A 24,793-nucleotide genomic window follows, 5' to 3' on the forward strand; every position below is an offset into this window, starting at 1 on the left:
AGTCCATTTATAGTAAAGCATCCTGGCATTTATTTGTAGAATTGCATTCATGTAATTTTTTTAGAAGCTTTTAGATTCTTTTTCTCTTACACATTTACAGAAAAGGTTTAGCTGAAGATTCTTGATTGGAGACTTGAACAATGTAAACATGCTGACCGAAACATGACTGTGCACATTGGTTAATGTAGGGGGGGGGGGGGAGAGAGTTCTGGTATAAAACATAGACTGACTCATTACTGGTAGACAGTCACAAGGTCGACAGGGTCAAAAGGTCAACAGGTTCTAAAGGTCGACAGGTAAAAGGTCTACATGGTTAAAAGGTCAACATGAAAAGTGGTGGAAGAGTGTCAGTCTGTTTTTTAAAAAGTCTTGATAATGGCCTGGAAACCCTGAGAGACTGGGTTGAAGAAGTCTACAGGAAGTTGGATGCACTTGTCTCCCAGTTAATCCCTGGGTTATTTATTTTTTCTGAGCCAGGGTAGCCCAAACACCATTGGAACAATGGGACAATTGGATAACAAGAAAAAATTATCTTTCAGAATGAGTTAGGGGGGGTACACACCAGAACGATTAGGGCTCAATTCCATCAATCTGGATCCAATTCCGACCGATTGGATGCAGATTGTATGTAGATTGGGCATGTTTACATCCAATTCCGATCCGATTCCAATCCAATGCGCGTCCCCGCTGACGTTTGGTCATTTTTCAGATCCTACCTGCTGCAGATAGGATCTGTAAAAGATCCATTCAATTGGATACAGACTCAGATCGGATTGGGATCAGATTGGATGCAGATTGTTAGCAGATCGCGTGCTCCAACAGATCGTGCGACCATCACACAATCTGCTAACAATCTACTAACAATCAGGATCGTTCTGGTGTGTACGGGGCCTTACCCCCACAGAAATGTGAACTAATGGAGTCCGGAATTTGACTTGTCCTTGAGGTAAAGGATTTCCATCCAAACCACAGACCGTGAAGGCTGAAGGAAGATTTAGCAAAGGAATCTGACAGTTCTTAGCAAATTTAATGTCCAAAAAATTTCCTGCAGCCACACTATAAACAAAAGCCTTTACCTCCTGGGTTAAACCATTATAAGATACCTTAACCAGTAACAAAGTATAGTGTTCCCGCTAGGCTTTTTTTACGGGGCGCTGCGCCCTGCCCCTTTTAAAGCAGCAGATTTCCGCCCTGCCCGTTTTTGCCCGCCCTGCGCCCTGCACAAGTTATTAGCTGCTGCCGCGCTAGAAGTCTCCTCCCGCTGACAGTGTCAGCTTCTAGCGCGGCAGCATGTGGAGTGGACACTCCCTCCCTCCCCCCCCCCCCCCCCCAGCCCTGCGGTCTCTCCCTGTATATAAACGGCGTATGAAGCCACCAACAGCCGCTCGCAGTGACCGCCCGTCCCACCTCATTTGGTTGCCGGGTATGCTGCGCTGAATATACCAGCGGTGTCGCACTCCAGTGCGCACCCCACCAGCAGAGCAGCGCCGCACTCCCACGCTGACTACACCAGCAGCGCCGCACCCCACCAGCAGAGCATCGCCGCACTCCCACGCTGACTACACCAGCAGCGTCGCACCCCACCAGCAGAGCAGCGCCGCACTCCCACGCTGACTACACCAGCAGCGTCGCACCCCACCAGCAGAGCAGCGCCGCACTCCCACGCTGACTACACCAGCAGCGCCGCACCCCACCAGCAGAGCAGCGCCGCACTCCCACGCTGACTACACCAGCAGCGCCGCACCCCACCAGCAGAGCAGCGCCGCACTCCCACGCTGACTACACCAGCAGCGCCGCACCCCACCAGCAGAGCAGCGCCGCACTCCCACGCTGACTACACCAGCAGCGTCGCACCCCACCAGCAGAGCATGGCCCTTGCTCTGGGTCAGGAAACGTGCTGAAGGTGACAGGTACACACTGCGCAGCAAACAGAAAGAGGACACAGTTCACTCTTTACTGCGGAGGGGGAGGGGGAGGGAATCTTTGTAAATATATGCTACATAAAGTGATGTCTCAAGACTTTTAAATCCCCTACTCTCCTCTGTTTTCTCCATTCCCCATCCCCCTCCCCACTCTCACTACTGGTTATCTCTCTCTCCTGTCTTTTTCACTCTCCTTCCATGCCCCACTCTATACTCTTTTATCTCTCTCTCCCTCTATCTCACCCCCATCTCTTAACTCCCTTTTTCATTCTGTCTCACTCCCTGACACTGTCTCTCTTGCTCTGCTTGACACCCTTTTTCACAGTGACACACTCTCTCTTATATTCTCTCTTCCTAACACCCTCTCCCTCCCTGTCTCTTTCCCTGACAATCTTTATTCTCTAGCTCCCCTCTTTCTCTCTCCCGAGTACCCAGAACCCCCCCCCCCTGTGCCTATTCATTGCTGCCCATGACACACAGCCTGGGACTATGAGCAAGTGACACATAAACTGTAATCCTATGCGGAGCTGCTGTGGAACACAAGTTCAGTATGCAGCCACAGACTGTAACATTTATTTAAGCTCCAGGACAGGCACTAATGAAGTGCTGAGTGTCGCAGTCCCGTATCCCCTCCCCCGAACTTTCAGTTGTGCACTCACTGCAGCGTGCAGTGAGTGCACCCTCAGGATTCCCCTGAGAGTGCACCTCTCAGGATTCTCAATTCCGATATGCCAAAGTTGGTTAAAAAAAAATGTGCTGATGGTGTGACGCTCCGGTGTCACAAGATGGTTATATAGGATAAATGTGCTGATGGTGTGACGCTCCGGTGTCACAAGATGGTTTATATAGCATAAATGTGCTGATGGTGTGACGCTCAGGTGTCACAAGATGGGTTATATAGCATAAATGTGCTGATGGTGTGACGCTCAGGTGTCACAAGATGGTTATATAGCATAAATGTGCTGAGGGTGTGACGCTCCGGTGTCACAAGTTGGTTATATAGCATAAATGTGCCGATGGTGTGACACTCTCAGGTGTCACATGGTGGTTATATAACATAAATGTGCTGATGGTGTGACGCTCAGGTGTCACAAGATGGTGATATAGCATAAATGTGCTGATGGTGTGACGCTCTCAGGTGTCACAAGATGGTTATATAGCATAAATGTGCTGATGGTGTGACGCTCAGGTGTCACAAGATGGTTATATAGTATAAATGTGCTGATGGTGTGACGCTCCGGTGTCACAAGTTGGTTATATAGCATAAATGTGCCGATGGTGTGACACTCTCAGGTGTCACATGGTGGTTATATAACATAAATGTGCTGATGGTGTGACGCTCTCAGGTGTCACATGGTGGTTATATAGCATAAATGTGCTGATGGTGTGACGCTCTCAGGTGTCACAAGATGGTTATATAGCATAAATGTGCTGATGGTGTGACGCTCTCAGGTGTCACAAGATGGTTATATAGCATAAATGTGCTGATGGTGTGACGCTCTCAGGTGTCACAAGATGGTTATATAGCATAAATGTGCTGATGGTGCGACGCTCAGGTGTCACAAGATGGTTATATAGCATAAATGTGCTGATGGTGCGACGCTCAGGTGTCACAAGATGGTTATATAGCATAAATGTGCTGATGGTGCGACGCTCCGGTGTCACAAGATGGTTAATAGCATAAATGTGCTGATGGTGCGACGCTCCGGTGTCACATGGTGGTTATATAACATAAATGTGCTGATGGTGTGACGCTCCGGTGTCACATGGTGGTTATATAACATAAATGTGCTGATGGTGTGACGCTCCGGTGTCACATGGTGGTTATATAACATAAATGTGCTGATGGTGTGACGCTCTCAGGTGTCACAAGATGGTTATATAACATAAATGTGCTGATGGTGCGACGCTCAGGTGTCACAAGATGGTTATATAGCATAAATGTGCTGATGGTGCGACGCTCCGGTGTCACATGGTGGTTATATAACATAAATGTGCTGATGGTGTGACGCTCCGGTGTCACATGGTGGTTATATAACATAAATGTGCTGATGGTGTGACGCTCTCAGGTGTCACAAGATGGTTATATAACATAAATGTGCTGATGGTGCGACGCTCCGGTGTCACAAGATGGTTAATAGCATAATTGTGCTGATGGTGTGACGCTCCGGTGTCACATGGTGGTTATATAACATAAATGTGCTGATGGTGTGACGCTCCGGTGTCACATGGTGGTTATATAACATAAATGTGCTGATGGTGCGACGCTCCGGTGTCACAAGATGGTTAATAGCATAATTGTGCTGATGGTGTGACGCTCCGGTGTCACATGGTGGTTATATAACATAAATGTGCTGATGGTGTGACGCTCCGGTGTCACATGGTGGTTATATAACATAAATGTGCTGATGGTGTGACGCTCCGGTGTCACATGGTGGTTATATAACATAAATGTGCTGATGGTGTGACGCTCAGGTGTCACATGGTGGTTATATAACATAAATGTGCTGATGGTGTGAAGCTCAGGTGTCACAAGTTGGTTATATAGCATACTGTAAATGTGCTGATGGTGTGACGCTCTCAGGTGTCACAAGATGGTTATATAGCATAAATGTGCTGATGGTGCGACGCTCCGGTGTCACAAGGTGGATTATATAGCATAAATGTGCTGATGGTGTGACGCTCAGGTGTCACATGGTGGTTATATAACATAAATGTGCTGATGGTGTGACGCTCAGGTGTCACATGGTGGTTATATAACATAAATGTGCTGATGGTGTGATGCTCCGGTGTCACATGGTGGTTATATAACATAAATGTGCTGATGGTGTGACGCTCAGTTGTCACATGGTGGTTATATAACATAAATGTGCTGATGGTGTGACGCTCAGGTGTCACATGGTGGTTATATAACATAAATGTGCTGATGGTGACGCTCAGGTGTCACAAGTTGGTGATATAGCATAAATGTGCTGATGGTGCGACGCTCCGGTGTCACAAGGTGGATTATATACTGTAGCATAAACGTGCTGATGATTTGTAGCTCAGGTGTCACCATTTTGACCTTTTAAATTGAAATGTGCCCTCGCGAATGAAAAATGTGCCCTGGCGATTGAAAAATGTGCCCTTCCCGTGGTCAGCACCCTGCCCTAAAAAAATTCTAGAGTGAACACTAAAAGTAGAATTATAGGGAGACAGAGATGATAGGCCTGAAAGAATTCTCCCAGGATTCCTCAGACCTTGGAGCTTTCCGATCTCTCGAGACACAAATTCACAAGGTGCCCTTGCCACTATAATACAAGCATAGGCCTAACGAGCGACATTGCATACAATCCTGGGTGGACAAGCTTCCAGCCCCAGTCTGAATGGGTTCCTCACTCTCACACAGAACCTCTCAGCAGACTCTGATAGGTCACAGGTGGAACAGGAGGTAACTTTTTTCATCCACCGGTCAATGTGGATTGCAAGCTGCATAGGGTCATCTAATGTTCCTGAAGCTGGGTGCTTTACCTGAAAAAATCCTTAATGTGGTCAGACAACCCCAGCCGGAACTGACTCCGGAGGGTTAGATCATTCAAGTTGGATTCATTGGCATACCTGCGGAATTCAGTGCAGCATATCTCTACCGTCCTGCGGCCTTGTTTATGTGGCCTCAGCCAATGCAGCCTCATCTGGGTCATCACAGAGTATAGCTAAAGCCTGAAAATAGGCATCTACTGACTGAAGGTCTAAACTCTCTAACTGGAGACCAAAATCCCATGTTTTGCAGGTTTTCACCTTGCAAGAGAGAAATGATTATACCTACTCACTGAGACTCAGACCCAAACATCTGGGGTCTAAGGCGAAAGTATAATTTACAGCTCTCCCAAAAATAAAACAATTTACTACAGTCCCTGGAAAACCAGATTGAGTTTAGGCTCTTTGTCCACAATAGGAGAATAACCTACCCTCTTAAACTCTTCATGAACAGGATGGTAAATTAAATCATAGCACAATATATACAAACAAGTGCAACAATGCACAGGATGGTAAAGCAAATAGGCAAGGGAATATCCAGTGCCAGAAACCAGCTTAAAGCTGATAGCCAGCAACACAGGACAAGGGCACCGGATGGAGAAACCAGAACTCTGCAGGAGTACAGAAAGCCAGGCACTCCAGCACAGACCAAGAAGGGCTAGGAAACCCTACAATCGGCATCAAGTAAAGGGCATGCAGGGTTATAATGGTAGACAGCAAGTGAAAACAAGCTCTTGATTAGCAGACCCGATGCACCTGGACAGCGAGACACCAGAGGCTAACTGCTAATTATACAGCAGCTGAGGCTGGACAGTGGGATACCTGCAGGAATATACAGTAGCTGCTGGAGAATAGTTCACAGACTGACTGCAAGTGGCTTGTAACTGTACACTCACTCCTGATTTCTCCCAGTATCCAAACCCCAAAAAAGAGGCACTCACAGGCTTCCAATCTTCAAAACAGCATGCATTTCAAGTAATTGAGGAAGCATTAGTTACTTGAAATGCACAGTTTTGCACATTGGAAGCCTGTGAGTGCAGCTTCTTAAAAAATAACTATGTTGCCCCTTTCCCTTTGTGGGAGGATCCAAGGGGGGTGGAGCTGCTTTTAAATTTGTACTGGTTCTCACAATTTCTGATGGCAGCCCTGCCCAGTGGTGTAACAACAAATTTTCACCCAGTTAAAACCCTCACATCCAGCCCCCACCCCTGCCGTTCCTTACACCTCCGTGTGTGGTCTGTGGCCAGGACACGCAGATCTACTAACAGCAGCCGCCGCCTCCTCTAGCATCCAGGAGTGAGGAGGAGAGCCAGGACACAGACTAGTAGATATACAGGTCCCAACTCTCGACCACAGAGGCAGCAGCAGGTATCAGCATAACAATAGCCCCCCCGCAGATCCCCGGCGCCCACACTTAGTCCATGCCTCCCCACCATCGTGGGGACTGCGGCCCTATCGTTTGCCACTGGCCCTGCCTAAAATCAAAGTTCCATAGCTGAAATAGGATTGAAAGGATTCTGTAGATGGAATTGTACACTATACTGTACAACAGAAGGCTGTGAGGAATAGAAGTGACGGAATCTTTGCCTCCCTGGAATACTGTAGCACTTCCTACATTGAGATTTCATTGAGAAGCCAAACCTTGTAGTGCCATACCTAAATTCTGACACTTATTTAAAATCACAAAATCAGCACTGCCGTACTAACAGCACAGTAATTCAATTAAAACTACAGCTATCAATCTATTTTTATCATCCACTGACATTGAAGAATGATTCCATTTATTAGTAATTACACTTTTGTCTATTACCATTACTGCATATTAATTAAGACTCGTGAGTCATCATAGATGTTGGCAGGCCTCCTTTCAGCTCCCACGTGTCGTACCAAAATAATGTACTTGTTCCTCTGCCATCAAATCGTTTGCATAGCAGATAAAGTCAGAGATATAAGAATAAGATCACACAATATGTATTTTGTGCATAAGATATTCTTATGCAAGTGTAAAAGAACTTCCTGGTAATTCCTATAATCTCAGTACCACATTCAAGTTTGTATATGTATAGAGAAGAGAGATCCTGGGGGGTAAATTTACTAGGATTGGAGTTCTATTGAAGATGGGACGTTGCCCATGTCAACCAATCAGATTCTCCTTCTTCTGTATTAAGCACCTTCTAGAAGATAATAGATAGAATCTGATTGGTTGTGATGGACAACATCCCATCTTCAATAGAACTCTTACTGTATTTTAGTAAATTTACCCCTGGGAGTCTACTGCACCCACGCTGATCTCCTGGACATAACGGCTGCTCCATTTTTCTCATGATTTGCTCAACTGCACATGCACTGACTTTCAAGAATATGGGGCTGCTTCTTCTTCCTCGGGTGTGGTATGGGGCTCCGACTGTGGGGATCCCAACACTCAGTATCTGGACAGGCTCCGACAGGGGACGAGCGCAAAGAAGCCCCTTGCGGGCATGCTGCGGGCCCACTGGCTCGCTACGCTCGCCACAGGTTCTAGTCTCCCTCTATGGGAGTCGTGGACCCCCACAAGGGAAAATAGCCCCTGTGAGTCAGGATCCCCCTTGTCGGAGCAGCGGCAGTTGGTATACTGACTGTCGGGATCCCCACTGTCGGAGCTTCACCCAGCACCCATCTACTTGCATGCACTGCTCTCCAGGAACATGGCAGTTTCTCCAAATTTCCTATGACTTTACTGCACATGCACTGATCTCTGAGAATATGGCGGCTGCTACGTCTTCCCCGTGATAGCTTTACTGCCCATGTGCTGATATCCTGGAAAATGGTGGCTGCTTCATTGTTCCCATGACGGCCCTCTGCACATGCACTGGGAACATGGTGGATGGTGTCTGCTCCATCTTTCCTGTTATGGCTCTAATGCGCATGTGCTGATCTCCAGGAATATGGTGGCTGCTCCATCTTTCCTGTAGCTGTACTGCACATGTGCTGATTACTGGGAACATGGTGGCTGCTCCATCTTTCTTGTGATGGCTGTACTGCACATGTACAGATCTCTGGGAACATTATGACTGCTCCATCTTTCTTGTGATGGCTGTACTGCACATGTGCTGATCCCTGGGAACATGGTGGCTGCTCCATCTTTCCCATGATGGCTGTACTGCACATGCCCTGATCTCCATGAACATGGTGACTGCTCAATTTTCCCTGTGATGGCTCTACTGCGCATGTGCTGATCTCCATGAACATGGTGACTGCTCAATTTTCCCTGTGATGGCTCTACTGCGCATGTGCTGATCTCCATGAACATGATGGCTGCTTCATCTTTCCTGTGATGGCTCTACTGCACATGCCCTGATCTCCATTAACATGGTGGCTGCTCCATCTTTCCTGTGATGACTCGCACACGTGCTGATCTCCAAGAACATGGTGACTGCTCTATCTTTCCTTTGATCCTTTGATGTATCTACTGTATACGCGCTGATCTTATGGAATATAGTGAAGGCTCCATCTTTCTATCATCCACGTGATGGCTCTATCGATCATCGAAACAAAAATATTGGTGTGTTACTTTTCATTATAAACAGAATGTCGGGAGAGGAGGAATAATGAACACTGATGCAGAAGCAATGAAAAGGGCACTAGTCTTCATTTCCACAGAATATTAACAGATGATTTTTTATGCATTTACATTCACAGTAGTGTTGCAGTTGTTTCTCGTTACTTTTCATACCATAATCTTAATGGCTTGTCACTGTCACAGTCTGCTGGGTCTATGCTTCATAAACTTCTGGCTTCCTATGCTGTTAAATCTAGTAAATACTGTACTTTTCTTGAGAAATACAGTTCCCTGACATTTGCCAGACTATCACAAACACTGGCAAATAAAAACGGGAGCTGTTGGGATCTGGAAGAAAGCTAAAACACAGATGGACTTTACAGAATTTGATCCTGGGTCTTGTGGGTTTGGAGAGTGTGGTGCTATTGGGTGAGACACAGCAGTAGATATTGAGTTATATTGGAAAAATGTCCCTGGCGTACACTCAGTGCAGTCTATTGGCTGCTTCACCTACGATATGTAGCCAATCCTTTGCCTGTATAAGCTTGGCGGTTCATTTCACAAACTGTCAGGTTATTGTTAGAACATAAAAGAGGAATGGGGGTCACCTATACACCAGGCACAAGGCATTTATGTACAATATATCAGTGCAAAAATATAATGAAAATAAAGGTTTACAAAATCTTTGTTCGACAGTGTTGGCATGAATATTCAAAACATGTGAAAAATGTATATATTTGTGTTAGATCCCTTATAATTGTAAAAACTAAATCTTAGTATAATACAGGTAAGTGTAATTGATATAGCAAGCTGCGTACCAAACTCACATTGGCTAAATGCAGGGTCAAGCACATAGAGGTTTCTTTTTTTCAAGTCCGTTTTCTTTTCCAACAGGAAGTTATTCATGGTGATGTGCATTAATATATGAATTTTTTAAAATTTTACGATTTGTGATACCATTTAATTACATCCAGTATTTATGGTTTAAGTAGTGTTTGTATTACACTATAGCTGGCGTAACTAACTCACCACATATAATAAGTGTGAAAAACACATCAAGGCATCTTTATGTTGGTAAGTGAGAAAAAGGGGGTGGCTTTCCCAATTTACTCAGGATAATGTAAATGAAAACTCATAGTGGTTTCTTTGTTATTAGATGCGGATTAACAATTGGTTATTTCATCCGACCCTATAGATCAGTGGTAGCCAACCCTAGCCCTCGAGAGCTACCAACAGTTCACATTTTCCAGACAACATACCTGCTGCACAGCTGCACTCAATAATCACTGACACATTTTAAAGATCCACAGATGGAGCTAATTAGCTCACTTGTGATTCTGTGAGGAGACCTGCAAAACATGCACTGTTGGTAGCTCTCGAGGACTAGGGTTGGCTACCCCAGCTATAGATGATATGCATAGAATAGAATATATAAATATAAACAGCCAATATGTAGTACGGTTTACACAAAAGCTAATCTCTTGGATATCTTGGGGCAATACAAAGATATCAGCTCCTCACCAAGGATAAGTGGACACCCTTTTTGCGTTAGGGTACCTCACTTACAAAATGAGATGCAATAATCAGGTATCTAATAATTTCTTTATCCTATGAGGTGGGGAATTGAGAAGGTATCGGGGTATGTTCAGGCCTGTCAAGGTTTGTTTAGTTGTGTTCAAAAGATTCCACCCAAATAACCATGAAGGGGGTTTTTCGTAAAAAGTTTCAAAATGTAATAACAATCCAAATGGTTTCAAGAAAGATACCAGATTTAAAGCGGCATGTCCCAAACAGTTGGAAAAGGTCGAAATACAGTAGTATAAAAATCCAAACAGAGTCCATAAAAAACAATACAAACATGAGATAAAATTGTCTGTTCACACTCACGCGCTACACAATGCTTCCTACACATTTTTTCCCTCACTGCCAGGTTTTTGTGCCTTTACCTCACTCTCCTGCCTTTCTTGCTGACTGTCTACCTGTACACACCTGGTTTTGTAAGACAACACGCTCATTTGTACATTCCCAGAGGTTTGTCTGTGAGTGACCTGATTTTACTGTTTCTCCTTGGCTACCTGCCTGATTTAGTGTTCACTCTAGCATTTAGAGCGGGCAGGGCGCCAGGGGGTGGACCGGGCCGCCAACGTCACAAAAGGGGCGTGCCCAGGCTGTGACATCATCAAAGGGGCGGGCCCGGCCACCAAAGTCATCAAAGGGGGTGGGCCTGGCCCCTCCGAAGTTGTTGTGCTGCCGGGGAAGTGCCGGGCATCGACGTCTACGGCGGCGCTGGGCTTCCTCGTGAGGCTGTTTTAGCGGGGCGCTGCTAGAGGGGCAGGGCGCATTTTGCCCTTTAAAAATCGGGCAGGGCGCAGCGCCCCGCTAAAACAGCCTAGCGAGAACACTACTGATTATTGCAAAAGGGAATAGAGATAGATCCTCAACCAGCGCTAATATACAATTAATACAGAAACTTCCCTTATATGGGGTTTTTCCTTTGTGTAATCCTTCCCTTGAACTTCACAGGGACGTTTTCACATCAACAAGCCTCAGATGAAGATATATGTGAAAATATAAACATGGGAAATATCATCGCATAAAACTGTATTTAATTCTCACAATGATTTAAAACATGGGGGTACAATGTTAAAAAAGGTTTTCCACAACATCTGGATAAGCATACAAAGTGCACTGGGCTGTCAGCTTAGGCCTGGAAGGGTAATTACCAGATGGATAGGAACCGTTAGCGAAAACAGTTCAAATAGACATATGACAAGTCACATACGGATCCCGGGTCACGCAGGTGTTCTCACAGTCGATTGGTAACTTCCTCTCCTGGGCGTCCGCCTGGCCCTGTGTCCACCAACGCGTTTCGGATCCCTCTGGATCCTTTGTCAAGGTGTATGCTTTAAGGGGTATCTAAGTCTCTATTTATGTAAAAACCAACCAATCGCGGGTGTTCGTTTTCCCGCTCTTTTGCGGGTGTAAGTGAAGCTAGTTTCCGGGTGTGGATGCATCACTTCCGGATATGAGCTGGCCGGGATGACGTTCGCGTCACTTCCGGTTCCGGCCAGACATAAGGATGTTTGATATACGCGGCGGGGAACTAAGTAAACGCTGCGCGCACTTCCGGTTCCGGTTTCTGGTTCCTCTGGGTGTAGTTGGAAGGTGTATGTAGCATCTATGCCACTTCCGGTTTCTTTGTCCACCGATGCGATCACGTGGTTAACGCTACTGAGGGCAAGACATTCTGCCCACACATCAGTCCATATAAAGTCCATATAAAAGTCCATATAAAGTCCATATATTTTAACCAATAGGAATCCAGTTTGTCTATAAATAAATACATAGTAATGAGAAGATAATAATAGCAGCATGGAATATAATTTAAAAAATAGCAGCAATCTAAGAATATGAATAAAAGAATATTATGGGTAAAAGCAGAAGGATAAAACATCATATGACATCATAAAAACCATTTTAGCTCAAAATCTGCATTTATACCATTCGGTTTGAGCGTATTAAAATTATAGATCATTTGCATTTCTGTTTTAGCAAGTTGAGTGTTTAGATCTCTTCTTCTGCTGTTCCCTTCCACATATTTAATACCCATAAATAATTTAATATGTTTAATGGAGCACGCATGAGTGCTTTTAAAGTGCTGTGAAAGCGAATGTGTTTCCACACCCTTTTCGATGTTACGTATATGTTCACTCATGCGTACTTTCAACGGACGTGAGGTTCTACCAATATAATATTTTTCACATGAGCACCCGATCAAATAAATAACGTTTTTGACGTTACACGTTATAAACTCTTCAATTTTTTGTTCTTTGCCGTTAATATTTACTTTTTCCACCTTTTTCTCACCCTTAATGTTAATGCATGCTTTGCACGACCCACACCTGTGAAAACCTCTTGTTCGGATCCCCCTCCTTAAGGTGTTACTGGGATGCATGCTACGGGTCAGTTTATTTGCTAGGTTTGGGGCTTTCCTATAAATAAATGAAGGATTTATTGGTATTTCATTCCCAATGATGGGGTCCTTTTTCAGAAGGTGCCAATGTTTTTTTATTGAGCATTCAATTTTTTTGTGTTGACTATTATAGTCTGTGATGAAGGCCCATTTCTTATCATCCTTCTTTTCTATCGTGAGATTTTTGTTTTTCAGTAGATTCGATCTTTCTATAGCATCTACTTTCTCCATTTCTTTTTGCACAATGTCGTTCTTATATCCACTTTCCACAAATTTCTCAGCCATAATCTTTACTTGTTCTTTATAAATGATTTCGTCTGTACAGTTGCGTTTGAGGCGTTTAAATTGCCCTTGGGGGATGCAATTAAGCCAATTTTTGTGGTGGCAACTGTCTAAGTGGATATAACTTTGTGAGTCTGTGGGTTTATTGAATGTTTTTGTTTTTAAAACACCTCCTTCCTCATAAAAAGTTATGTCTAAAAAATCCACAGACGCATTGCTTATATTAAAACTGAATTCGATGTTAAAAGGATTATCATTGAGAAAAACACAAAAATCATCTAAAAGGGCACGACTTCCTTTCCATAAAAACAAAACGTCGTCTATGTAGCGGGCCCAGGACACCAGGCTCGCTCCGAACGGGGTGCCCGACCATATATAGTCGGACTCCCACTGTCCCATAAATAAATTTGCGTAGCTCGAAGCGAACCTGGTGCCCATTGCAGTCCCGACCCGCTGCAGATAAAAATCTCCTTTAAACATAAAATAGTTGTTGTTGAGAATAAAATGGACTCCTTTAACTAAAAATTCCTGGAGAGTGGAGTCTAAAGTGCTATTCTTAAGTGCATTAGTGATGGCTTCGATTCCATGTTGATGATTGATCACCGTATATAATGATTTGACGTCCGCCGTCACTAAAAAATACCCCTCTTCCCATTCATAATGGGGAATCTTTTGAAGTAAGTCTTTTGTGTCCTTTAAATGTGACTTATTTAAGAGGACAAGGGGCTGTAAGAAAAAGTCTATAAACTCTGATAAATTTGATGTGATTGACTCTATTCCAGATACAATCGGGCGCCCTGGTGGTACCAGGGGGTCCTTATGTATTTTGGGTAATACATAAAATACAGGAGTCATGGGTTCTGCTATCCATAAAAAACTGGCTTCTTTTTCTGTCACAGTGCCGTTCTTTTGAAAGATATCTAAAAGAATTTTTAGGTTTTCCATTATCTTTTTTGTGGGATCCGATCTTAACTTTTGGTACGTCTCGGTATCCCCTAGCTGCCTATATACTTCTATCTCGTATTTTTCTGTGTCCATCACCACCACCCCCCCCCCCCTTTGTCGGCGGGTTTTATGGTGATGGTGTTGTTCTCTTTTAAAGTTTTAAGACTCTCTCTCTCCTTCCGTGTTAAATTGTATTTTGTACCTGTAGTTTCCATCCTTCTTATGTCTTCCTGTACCGAGATGCTGAATGTTTCCACCCAGCTTCCCTTAACGTGGGATGGGAAAAAAATGGACTTAGGTTTAAAATGTGATTTATATTCTATTTGACCTTCTTCAGTATTAATGGGTTCCTGTCCTAAGAAAAAATTTTTTAAACAAATCTTACGGACAAATTTATTTATGTCTACAAATGTTTGAAATTTGTTAATGTTGGCCGTCGGTGCGTATTTTAATCCTTTCTCCAAAATGTTAGTTTCTTCTTTTGATAGGGTATGACTACTGATTATTGAACTGAAGTATCCATCCTCACACCTGTCCCAATGATTGTGCATTTGTAGGCTACAGTGTAGTTAAACACTAGTGGGTCAGATGTTTTAAGCCTGGTGAAGATGTTTAAGGATTTATAGATTTTAGAAATGTATGCATTGCATGAAAATAAAATTATGCAACATATCTTTGGGCTGTATTCAATGTGGCTGATGAGGGGGTTAAATGGCGGGGATCGCCAAAAACAAGCGACCCTCGCCGTTTAACCCCCATACTGGCCGTTCACCCTATTGAACGTTCCGGGGGAATACTCGCTGTCAGATGATGGTGAGGATTCCTCCAAACTGCAAGGCTCATGTCTAATGCAGGGAGCCCGCCGCATTTTAGCTGCCAGCCTCCCTGTTTTGGTAGTTGCACACACCTTTTCTGCGTCGCTGTAAAAACGCAGCGAGGTGGAAACGGCGTGTGCAGGGGAGAAGGTTGAATACTGTCCATGCGAGCTGTGACAGCGAACAGTCAGCACTGCTCGCTGTTACAGCTCGAAAATAGCAGTGAATATACCCCTTTATGTGTGAAGCACTATGCCTTTATTACTGATGTGCAGTCGCAACACTTACCCCTTCCACACTCAAAGGGAACATGCGGGATGGGGGCATGGTTTTGTGAAAGGAATGTGGCTACACTCCTTTCACAAAGCCATGTTACATCTGCCCCACCTGCAGTGCCCCTATTGAGAACAAATTTGTCCTGCGATCAAGTCTGATTAGGCCTAAACAGCCCTGCAAAGAAAAAACTATGTAATGAAATAAGACAAAAAACCATATAAAGTTCATAAAATCAAAGGAACATCCTTGTAAAAAAAATGTGGTTCCATCAACATGTTAATTTGTGTCATGCACCATTTGACATTTGAATATGTAACAGAGAATACAAACAGTTTTCAGGTTAATAAGCAAATTGAATATTTCATGCTTCATTTGAAACCACTTTTCATTCTAAAGTTTTCTGCCATATAACAAAAGACGCATTTTACATATTGGATGGGGATAAACATGTCTTCTAATGTATGTAGGTCCCTCTCGTTATGAAATATTAACCGCTAACCCAGCTGTGTTTGTGAATGTTACTCTAGATTATAATTGTTGCAGCGACAGGAGTGAAATAAATCGTTTCTTTATTTTTAATTGAGCCACAAAAACAGATTTTTTTTTAGATTCAATTTAATAAATTACAATCTTTCTGCAAATTTGTTGCGACAATACCCAAAGCTCTCGAAAGTGATTAAATGAAGGCGTTATTCAGTGGTTTGAACATTAATGGGCAGAATTGCCTGCATTTTCTATGAGCACATTTCATTGTAAGATGCTGAATTACAGACACATTTATTTAGTCATGAAAGACATTAATGACTGATATTATTTCTGAGTTATAGTGACAAGTACACAAGATGGATTGACAGGGAAAAATACATTTGATGCCTGTTGTGATTTAGAATTCACTGCATATAGTTTGCGTAATAAGTGAAAAATGGTTATTGTAAATAATAAAACTCCACGGGAGGTATCTGTGTTACGGTTTGACAGGTGTACCGCCCCAGTCAATCTCCCCACCTGCTATATTGAGGTTATGGGGTACAGTGATATGTAGTTAGGGAGTCTGACCCGCCTCCTTTTATTACACTCAGATGAAATTGTGAACACTAATAAAACATACATTCTAGGCCATAAGTGGGTGTAAAGTAGAATAACAATAACTGTCATCAATTGTATTTAAATATTCAAATATTCATTCTCCTGCCTTTTCAAAGTTGCAGCCAAGGCTGTTGCCTGTTTTACATTTTTCTCATTAAGGACCTTATTATATGACTTAAAGGCAGGTAGGCAATGTAACAAAGCAATGAGGAAGGCTAGTCAGATGCTTGGTTGCATAGGGAGAGGAATCAGTAGCAGAAAAAAAGACGTAATAATGCCACTTTATAGGTCATTGGTACGACCTCATCTGGAATACTGTGTCCAGTTCTGGAGGCCATATCTTCAGAAGGATATAAATACATTGGAGAGTGTACAAAGAAGGGCAACTAAAATGGTTCATGGCCTACATCACAAAACTTACCTGGATAGACTAAAAGATCTTAACATGTATAGTTTGGAGCAGAGAAGGGAAAGGGGGGACATGATAGAAATCTTCAAATATATCAAGGGTTTTAACATAGTACAGGTGGGAAATTTTCTTCTAAGGAAAACAAGTAATAAAACACGAGGACATGCACTGAAACTGGAGGGAGGTAGGTTCAGGGGAAATGTTAGAAAGAATTACTTCACAGAAAGGGTAGTGGATAAGTGGAATAGCCTCCCATCAGAGGTGGTAGAGGCTGACAGTAGAACAATTTAAACATGCTTGGGATAGGCATATGAATACCCTTACAAAGAAATAAGGATTAAAAAGGGTTGAGTTTACCTGAAGGGTAAAAAAAGGGGCAGACTAGATGGGCCAAATGGTTCTTATCTGCCGTCAAATTCTATGTTTCTATGTATTCAGGTTAATTCGCAGGGCTGCATTCGTTCGCACAAGGCCGACATTTGTTGTTTGCACATGTGCATGCGCATTTCCCATATGCTTACGAACCACCCCACGACACACACACACACACACACACACCCCCGCTTGCAAGGATCGGTGCATGCAAGCGGAGGGTGGTCCATTTGCATATGGAAACGCCCAGAATTTCATGGGCGTTTCCATGAGAATGCTGGGCTTTCTCATACTAATGGACTGATGACGCAGGTGTGGTGGTCACCGGATGTCAGCTGCCCGCCCACTTCCCTCAGAATGTGCACGCAGATCTAAGGTTGCTCTGAGCAACCTTAGATCTGCGTGCACGCTCCACATCATTCATTCATTGGTCGGCGACCATCGAATGATGTGGCTGTTACCCCGCAGGCTGCGAATGGATGCTTATGTAAAACATCCATTCGCATGCCGTGCGAACGTACACACGGTTTAAATGGTGGGCCGGTGTACCGCCATTCGCAAGGCGGGATCTGGTTGACTAGCAAGGATGCAAATTCGCATCTGAGCGAATCAAGCAGAATAGCCACAATCCGTGGGCGTTTTCGCTGACACGCCCACTTTCCGACACTAGACAGCCGGAACATTGAATTCCGGCTGTAGAGTTTCAGTCGAGCTGGGTGAAAACGGGACGGGTGTTGGTGTTGCTCCCCTATTTGAATTTTGGACTGTGGAGCCGACACTGGTTAATAAGTCCTCTGGAGTTGACAATGGTTAATAAGTAACTTTTCTCATAGACTAGTAATAAAATACTGAAAAGCTATTTATCCAAAGTGAATTAAAGAGTAAAATATTCTTCCTTACAGTAAAATCCTTATTTCTCTAGTTCGTAATCTAAATTTCACAGGAAATAAAATAATGTGTAGTAATAGCACCATCAGAAGAAATGGGATCTGGCGAGACAAAGTTATTGGCAAATGGAAATTTGAAATGATTTTAAATAGGCAATATATATGTATGTATTATGTATTAACATTAATGTATTTTACATGTGAAATGGAAGTGAGGAATATAATAAAATAGGTGTATTTTGTGAACTTTGCTACTGTGATTACAGTATATATATATATAGTCAGTGCACAAAAAGTCTGTGGGCCTGATTCAGGTTGGCTCACTAGGCAGCATACAGTACGAGTCCATAAATGCTGCATGGTGCCCGGCCGAACGCCCTATCCACCCCCTGCCACAGAATCCCCTCAGTACCATGTGAGGGCATGTGTACGTGAATGAAGGGGAGAGAAATGATCGATGATGCTGACCATGGACCATTCTGCCGCTGTTTGCTGAAGACGTCATGTGACGTCAGCCACTTACCCCAAGCAAGCATTGTCACGCCTGCTTCTACAGGGGAACGACCAGCATTTTTGAGGAGACACCCATAAAATGCTGGGCGTTCCCCTGCTCCTGCTCCCTGCCCGCCCCTGGCTCTCCCTTCCTGCAGGGAACAGCCGTTAGCTGCCGGGGTTCGCACATGTGCAGAAATGCGAATGCGCAAACCCTGACCATCGTGGCTGGGGATGAGTTGATTTTAGATAGTGTGGTGAGTGCAGAGAGCCACCGGGCCCGAAGCGTGGCGAGCGCAGCGAGCCTCGCGAAAGGGACACGTATTACTTCACATGTATTCCGCATACGCTCACCACGCTTTGGACTCAGTGGCTCGCTGCACTCGCCACACTATCTAAGATCAACTCCACGCCGACGTGGATAGTGGGGGTATGAAAAGGTTGGAGGACACGTACCGCCGCCCTTCGGGGGCTCGCTGCGCTCGCCATGCTTCAGGTTGGCGTTGATAGTGGGGGTGGCGTTAACAATGGGGGTGCATTTAACATAGTAATCACCCATCAGGGTGCCTGTACAATTAAAAATTGGGACTGATCGCATCGCATGCCATTGCTATGGTGCTGTATGTAATTATGCATTAAGTCACAGAGGGGCAGATGCACCAAGATTCAAAAGTGATAAAATGGAGAGTGATGAACACCCAGCCAATCAGCTCCTGCCTGACATTTTTCAAACACAGTCTGTGACATGACAGGTAGGAGCTGATTGGTTGTCTGTTGCTAGTACATGGAGAAAAGACTATTTCACGATTTTAAGGCCATTTGTAGCTCAAACTCCTACTATTAAAAGAAAGACAGTATGATTCAGACACGAATAATATCCCATATGCTGACACATTCTAGGTGCTATAGTGTGACTCAGAGCACGTTCTACATCTCAGGATACTGCAGCCCAGTGCTGCTCACCTCGGTTTCATGAGCTCTCATGTTCCCTGACATATTTATGCTCACTCTCACCTGCATCGCCAGAGGACACTTAAGGAAACTGGGCAGTTTCCCAATTACGCCATTATGTAGAGCAATGTGCAATGTATCAAACTGACACCACATACAACAGTGTGAATACATTAGAAATAGCCAGTGTGGTACTTATTGGGATTGGACATTTGGAATGTTACGTCACATAGATGAAGCAGCAGTCATACAGAGGGGCAACCCAGAAAAGCTCACCTGCTCCTCATCCTTGTCTCAGGGGGTTGCCAGGGCCTAAAGATATAGGAGAGTAAAAGGGAAATGATTCTCACCAGGCACGTGAAGGACAGGCTGAAACCTTCAAGGTTGTTATCACTTAAAGATCTTGCAAAGTGTCCTTCTGCTTGTCTAACAGAGTATCATACATTTATTTCTGGCATATTTCCAGGTATGGGAATGTGCAGACTCCGTTCTTTCTCTCTTAGGCCCTTATTCTGCTTCACTCGCAAAGGCAAATTCCTTCTCAAATGGACAAAACCATGTGCACTGCGGGGGGGGGGGGGGCAGATGTAACTTGTGCAGAGAGAATTAGATTTGGGTGGGGATTTACTTCAGAGTGAGATCTATATTGCAGTGTAAAGATAAAGCGGTCAGTATCGCCCTGCAGTGCACATGGTTTTGCCAATTTGAGAAGGAATTTGCGAGTGAACCAGAATTAAGGCCTACAGATGGAGCACCTCTCAGTCAGCACCGGGGCTCGCCTTCTGGCAGCTGGGGGAGGGCTGGTGATCCAACCGCCAGACCCCCGCTAAATGACTGCGGCTCTGTCTGTAATTGTAAAAAATTTGTTGGGTTCATTAAGGCGCGGTCAGAGCTGCTTTCACTTGTGCTCCAGTGATCCGACCTGCATCCTAGGACTCATTGTCAGATCAAAGCATCCACCAGCGGGCGACTTGCGGTAACCATGATGCTGCTGAAGATGCCTGTCGCAGAGGCCAGGAAATCCCTATGATAAATATCCCTGGCCTCTTCCTACACCCTAAACAGTATGGACACAACTTTTTTCGAAACGAAGCCCGTCGCCATCCCCTTCCCGCCGCGGAAACAGCATCAGACTGTCACTCAATGACAGTATAATGCCAGCCTGCTTTCTATGCCACAGAACTAGAGGTGGTTTTAGAGGTGGGGCTGCAGCGCTGTCCAAAAGTCAAATAGGGGATCCTCTGGAGCAACCACAGAACGGATACATAGGAAATCATCCTGAACCCTGAAAGAATACTATAAAATAGCAGGACAGTGCAGAATGCTGTTACGGATTGGATATTAATTTATCTTTCTCCAATCTGTAAAACATTTCCACCTGTGAATTGCTTTGAACTGTAAATATTTTGTTCTTTTAATGCTTGCACTATAGGGGTTATTCAGACTTGATCGCTGGGCTGCGATTTTGATAGGCGGATGATTATCAATCGACTGCGAACGGATTATTTCTGATCGCAAGCCATTTGTAAGTTGATTGACAGGAATCATGCATTTGGGGGTGGGAATAGGCCATTTTCTGGGAGTGTCAGGAAAATCGCATCGAATGATTTCTTGGCCGGGCGGCCGCATGCTTTCCTTGATTACCAGCTCGCTAAGCAGCAATATTGGTAAATGTAATATAATTGCAGCTATCACATAGTGTGTTAAAAAATAATTCATTAATGTGCGTAAAAATAAACCGACCTGAGTTCCAAAAACAATTCCTATTTTAATTCCCTATTTATAGACTCATAAAGAACGGATGGTAATTTAATTTACAATTTATGCTTATAAAATGGTTTCATGCTGAAACTGGTGGCAATAAATCAATTGTAACCTCTTGACTTTTATAGTTCTGCTGCAGGTAGCTTGCGGCCTGGTTGTCCTGCTCATGCAGAAACAAAACAGGAAATAACAGAATATTTAGGTGCTGGTGCGTGCGCTAGAAGGTGTGTAGCATAAAAAGCAAAAACGATCACAATCAGCTAAAATCTAATTCTATTCCTTACATATTTTACTGTATGAGAATTAATTTGGCCCTGCATGCACATACCTACCATACCAACCAACTTTAGTTTGAAAGTCGGGACCTGCCGCACCAAAGACGCATCTGACCCGAAAAGGGGGCAGGCAGGACCGGAGCTCTCCAGACAGAGAGGCGCTCAATCACTCACCCGCTCCACAAAGGGGGGGTCGCCCCGGCACTCAGAAGCTGGCAACCGCGACGCTCCCCAGGGGGGGGGGGGGGGCTTGCCGGGTCCAACGATGCGTGTCGTTCTGGGGCTTGCCAGGTGATGCGGGTCGCCGCAACGCTCCACAGGGGGGAGCGCGGCTTGCTGGGTGATGCGAAGGGTGGGTGATGCAGCGGCCCCGAGTCGCTCCAGGGGGTGGGGGGAGTGGTGGCAGCAATCAGAGCCGCTCACCTCCATCCGGGGGGGCTCCAGACTGCCACCCTCCAGTGGCCGGCACCCTAGGCAAATGCCTAAGACTGCCTAGTGGTGGCGCCGTCCCTGGGGGCAGGGCTTCAAGCCTGGTGGGTGGGGGATCTGGTAGAGGGGGCATGGCTTTGCACTGCGACCTCCATTATTCTCAATTTGGGGGTGTTCCCAGCGCTCCCTGAGGTGCAAAAGCAGGGCAGCAGTGATCGCCGGCTGCCCCAACTGCCCACCCACGGGACACTGTGACCCATGGGACAGTCTGCAATTAGCACGACTGTCCCACTGTAATTTGGACAGTTAGGAGGTATGCCCGCAGTGTCAATGCCGTACCTTCCTACTGTACCAATTATGGATGGATAGCCTCATCCTGCCATCCCTACAATGGGCCACAGTGTCCCGCGGTGGGTGGGCAGGTTGGCATGGCCCTCTCTCACTTGCACCTCTGCTAGAGCAGCTGCAAATAAACGCTGTGGGCATACCATGGAGAGCACCATTTTTTTCAGCCAAAACTGCACGCACAATTGTATAGACCCCTTTGAATCATAATCGAAAATATACAAAAATGACTGTAGAGGAGCTTTATTAAATCTTGGAGAGAGATAAAGTTGAGAAGTTGCTTGAAGCAACCAATCAGTGGCCCTTATTCTGATTGACGCGGACTTTACCGCATACTTTCGGATCGCGTCTTTTCGGCGTCTGCGCATGCGTGGAGAACGCCACGCGCATGTGCCACGCCTTGACTCCGTACCAGTTCGGCCAAATCCCGTCCAAAACTGTTCCCCGCAATCAGTCGGGAAATATGGGCGTATTATGGGCGTCATGCGGAATGACACATGGGCGTAGTTTCAAAGTGGGCAAAACGGGGCGGAAACATGGGCGGATACGGGGGAGTACACTTATGTTGGGGGGCGTACATTCGGATAGCACTCCGAATGCACGCGATCAAAAAGGGCAGAAATGTGCGGTGTCCACAAGTGTACTATTGCTTTGCGGACACCACTCGTTCATGCGGTAGGCGAACGTACGCCTAATGACTACAAGCATTAACACCTGAACCCAATAGAATCGACTCCTTTACTCATTACTCACTAATAGGCCGCTTGTCAGTGCTTTAATTGAAACCATTGCTGCTTCAAGGAAACCTTAGTAATCCCCCACATATGCTGTACTTGTCCCACACTTAAAAACTGCTAACAATGGACATGACTGAATATTAATACTATCAATACACATGTGTATTCGACATGTACTCATGAAACCACACATTTTTGTGTAAAGTAAACAAATTTATTTGTATACATGTCACAGTCAATGCCACTGTGATGCAATGCCCAAAAAATACAAAATACAAAAAAGAAACAACATGGCAGGAATGTAGCAAAATAAATAATAATACAAAACAAATATAATTGCACACAGATGGACTCCAGCACCTCCTATGAGCCACTGCACATGCAGCCAGTGGGAAATGAGGATGCTGCTGGCCCTTCTACAGCAGGGCAACCTGCACCTGACCATTCTACAGCAGGGCAACCTACACCTGGCCCTTCTGCAGCAGGCCAACCTGCAGCTGGCTCATATGCACCATCAGCAGAATCATTTGGAACACAACCGGGGACTTCACAAGATAGTACCATGGCCATCACTTCAAGTACAGCTGACACTAATGGCAGGCAAAAGAGGGCAACAGGGGAACCAAAAAGGACATATGAAGCAAGGGCTCATCTGGTTACCCTCAGCACGTGATTGGACACAAGAAGCTGACACACACAGCACAATGGAAGATTTGGGACCACATAACGGTGGAGATTAATGCAGCCACAAGTTCATTTGCGACCACGTTTGGCCTTGGTAGGCTCCTTGGCCTGTGCAGCAGCTCTTCGGGGACGGCCAGATGCTGGGGCAGGTGGAGCAGATGATGTTGAGGGGTTGGCTGGTCTACCCCTCCTGCCAGCAGGGAGTGTTGCCGGTGGTAATGCACCAGAAACGGATGACATTAGGACCCTGTTGCTGGTAACCAGCTCCACCATAAGCTCATTATGGTGGAGGAGGAGATCATTTTGGCGGGTGGCTTGCTCGGCCAGCACCTGAGCACTTGCAGCCATGGCCTGATGTGACTCAGCCATGGCCTGCATGCTCGCAGCGATGGCCTGCTGGGTGCTGACCAAGCTCGCCAGGATCTCCTCGGTCCTATGCATCCGTTCTGATGCCAAGTCTCCCTGCTGGTTGATGTCCCCAAGCATCTGGGCCAAGGCGGCCAAATCGGCTTGGGCCGATGGCGGCTGCTGCTGCACAGGCCTACCACTGGGGCCAGGTGGCACGGACTCCTCCACCTCCTGAGCAGAGTCGTCACCAAGCGGTGGGGTGTCTGTGGAAAAAGATAAACACAATTAGGAGACATTCTAAGATAATTACTTGCACAAGTTTATGGCATGACCAATATTTACCTTCCAGAAAAGACGCAAACACTTCAGCTGGGGCCTCGCTATCCATCGTGCTCACCCCCCTGATCTCCTCAACTGATATACAGCTCTCGGCCATCAACTCCAGGGGGGTGAGCTCTAGCCCTGATGGCATGGGCCCGGCCCCAGATGTCTGGCTGTGTTCCCACCGCTTGGTCATCTTCCTCTTCAGGTTGGTTTTGAAGTCCTGCCACCTGCAATGTAAGTTGACATATTAATACATGTCACTCCAGATGTTAGCTGTTGCAGCCATTGCTCTGTGCTACATATTACGACATGTGATTAATGTCCAAAAGATAATATTACATGCAACTATGATATCCACCGTTACAATACACATTCACAATCCCCCTACTCTAACTCTCACCGAAATAACATGGCAATAATGTA

This window comes from Crinia signifera, chromosome 2, assembly GCF_055691185.1.
Source record: "Crinia signifera chromosome 2, ASM5569118v1, whole genome shotgun sequence".
Lineage (NCBI taxonomy): Eukaryota > Metazoa > Chordata > Amphibia > Anura > Myobatrachidae > Crinia > Crinia signifera.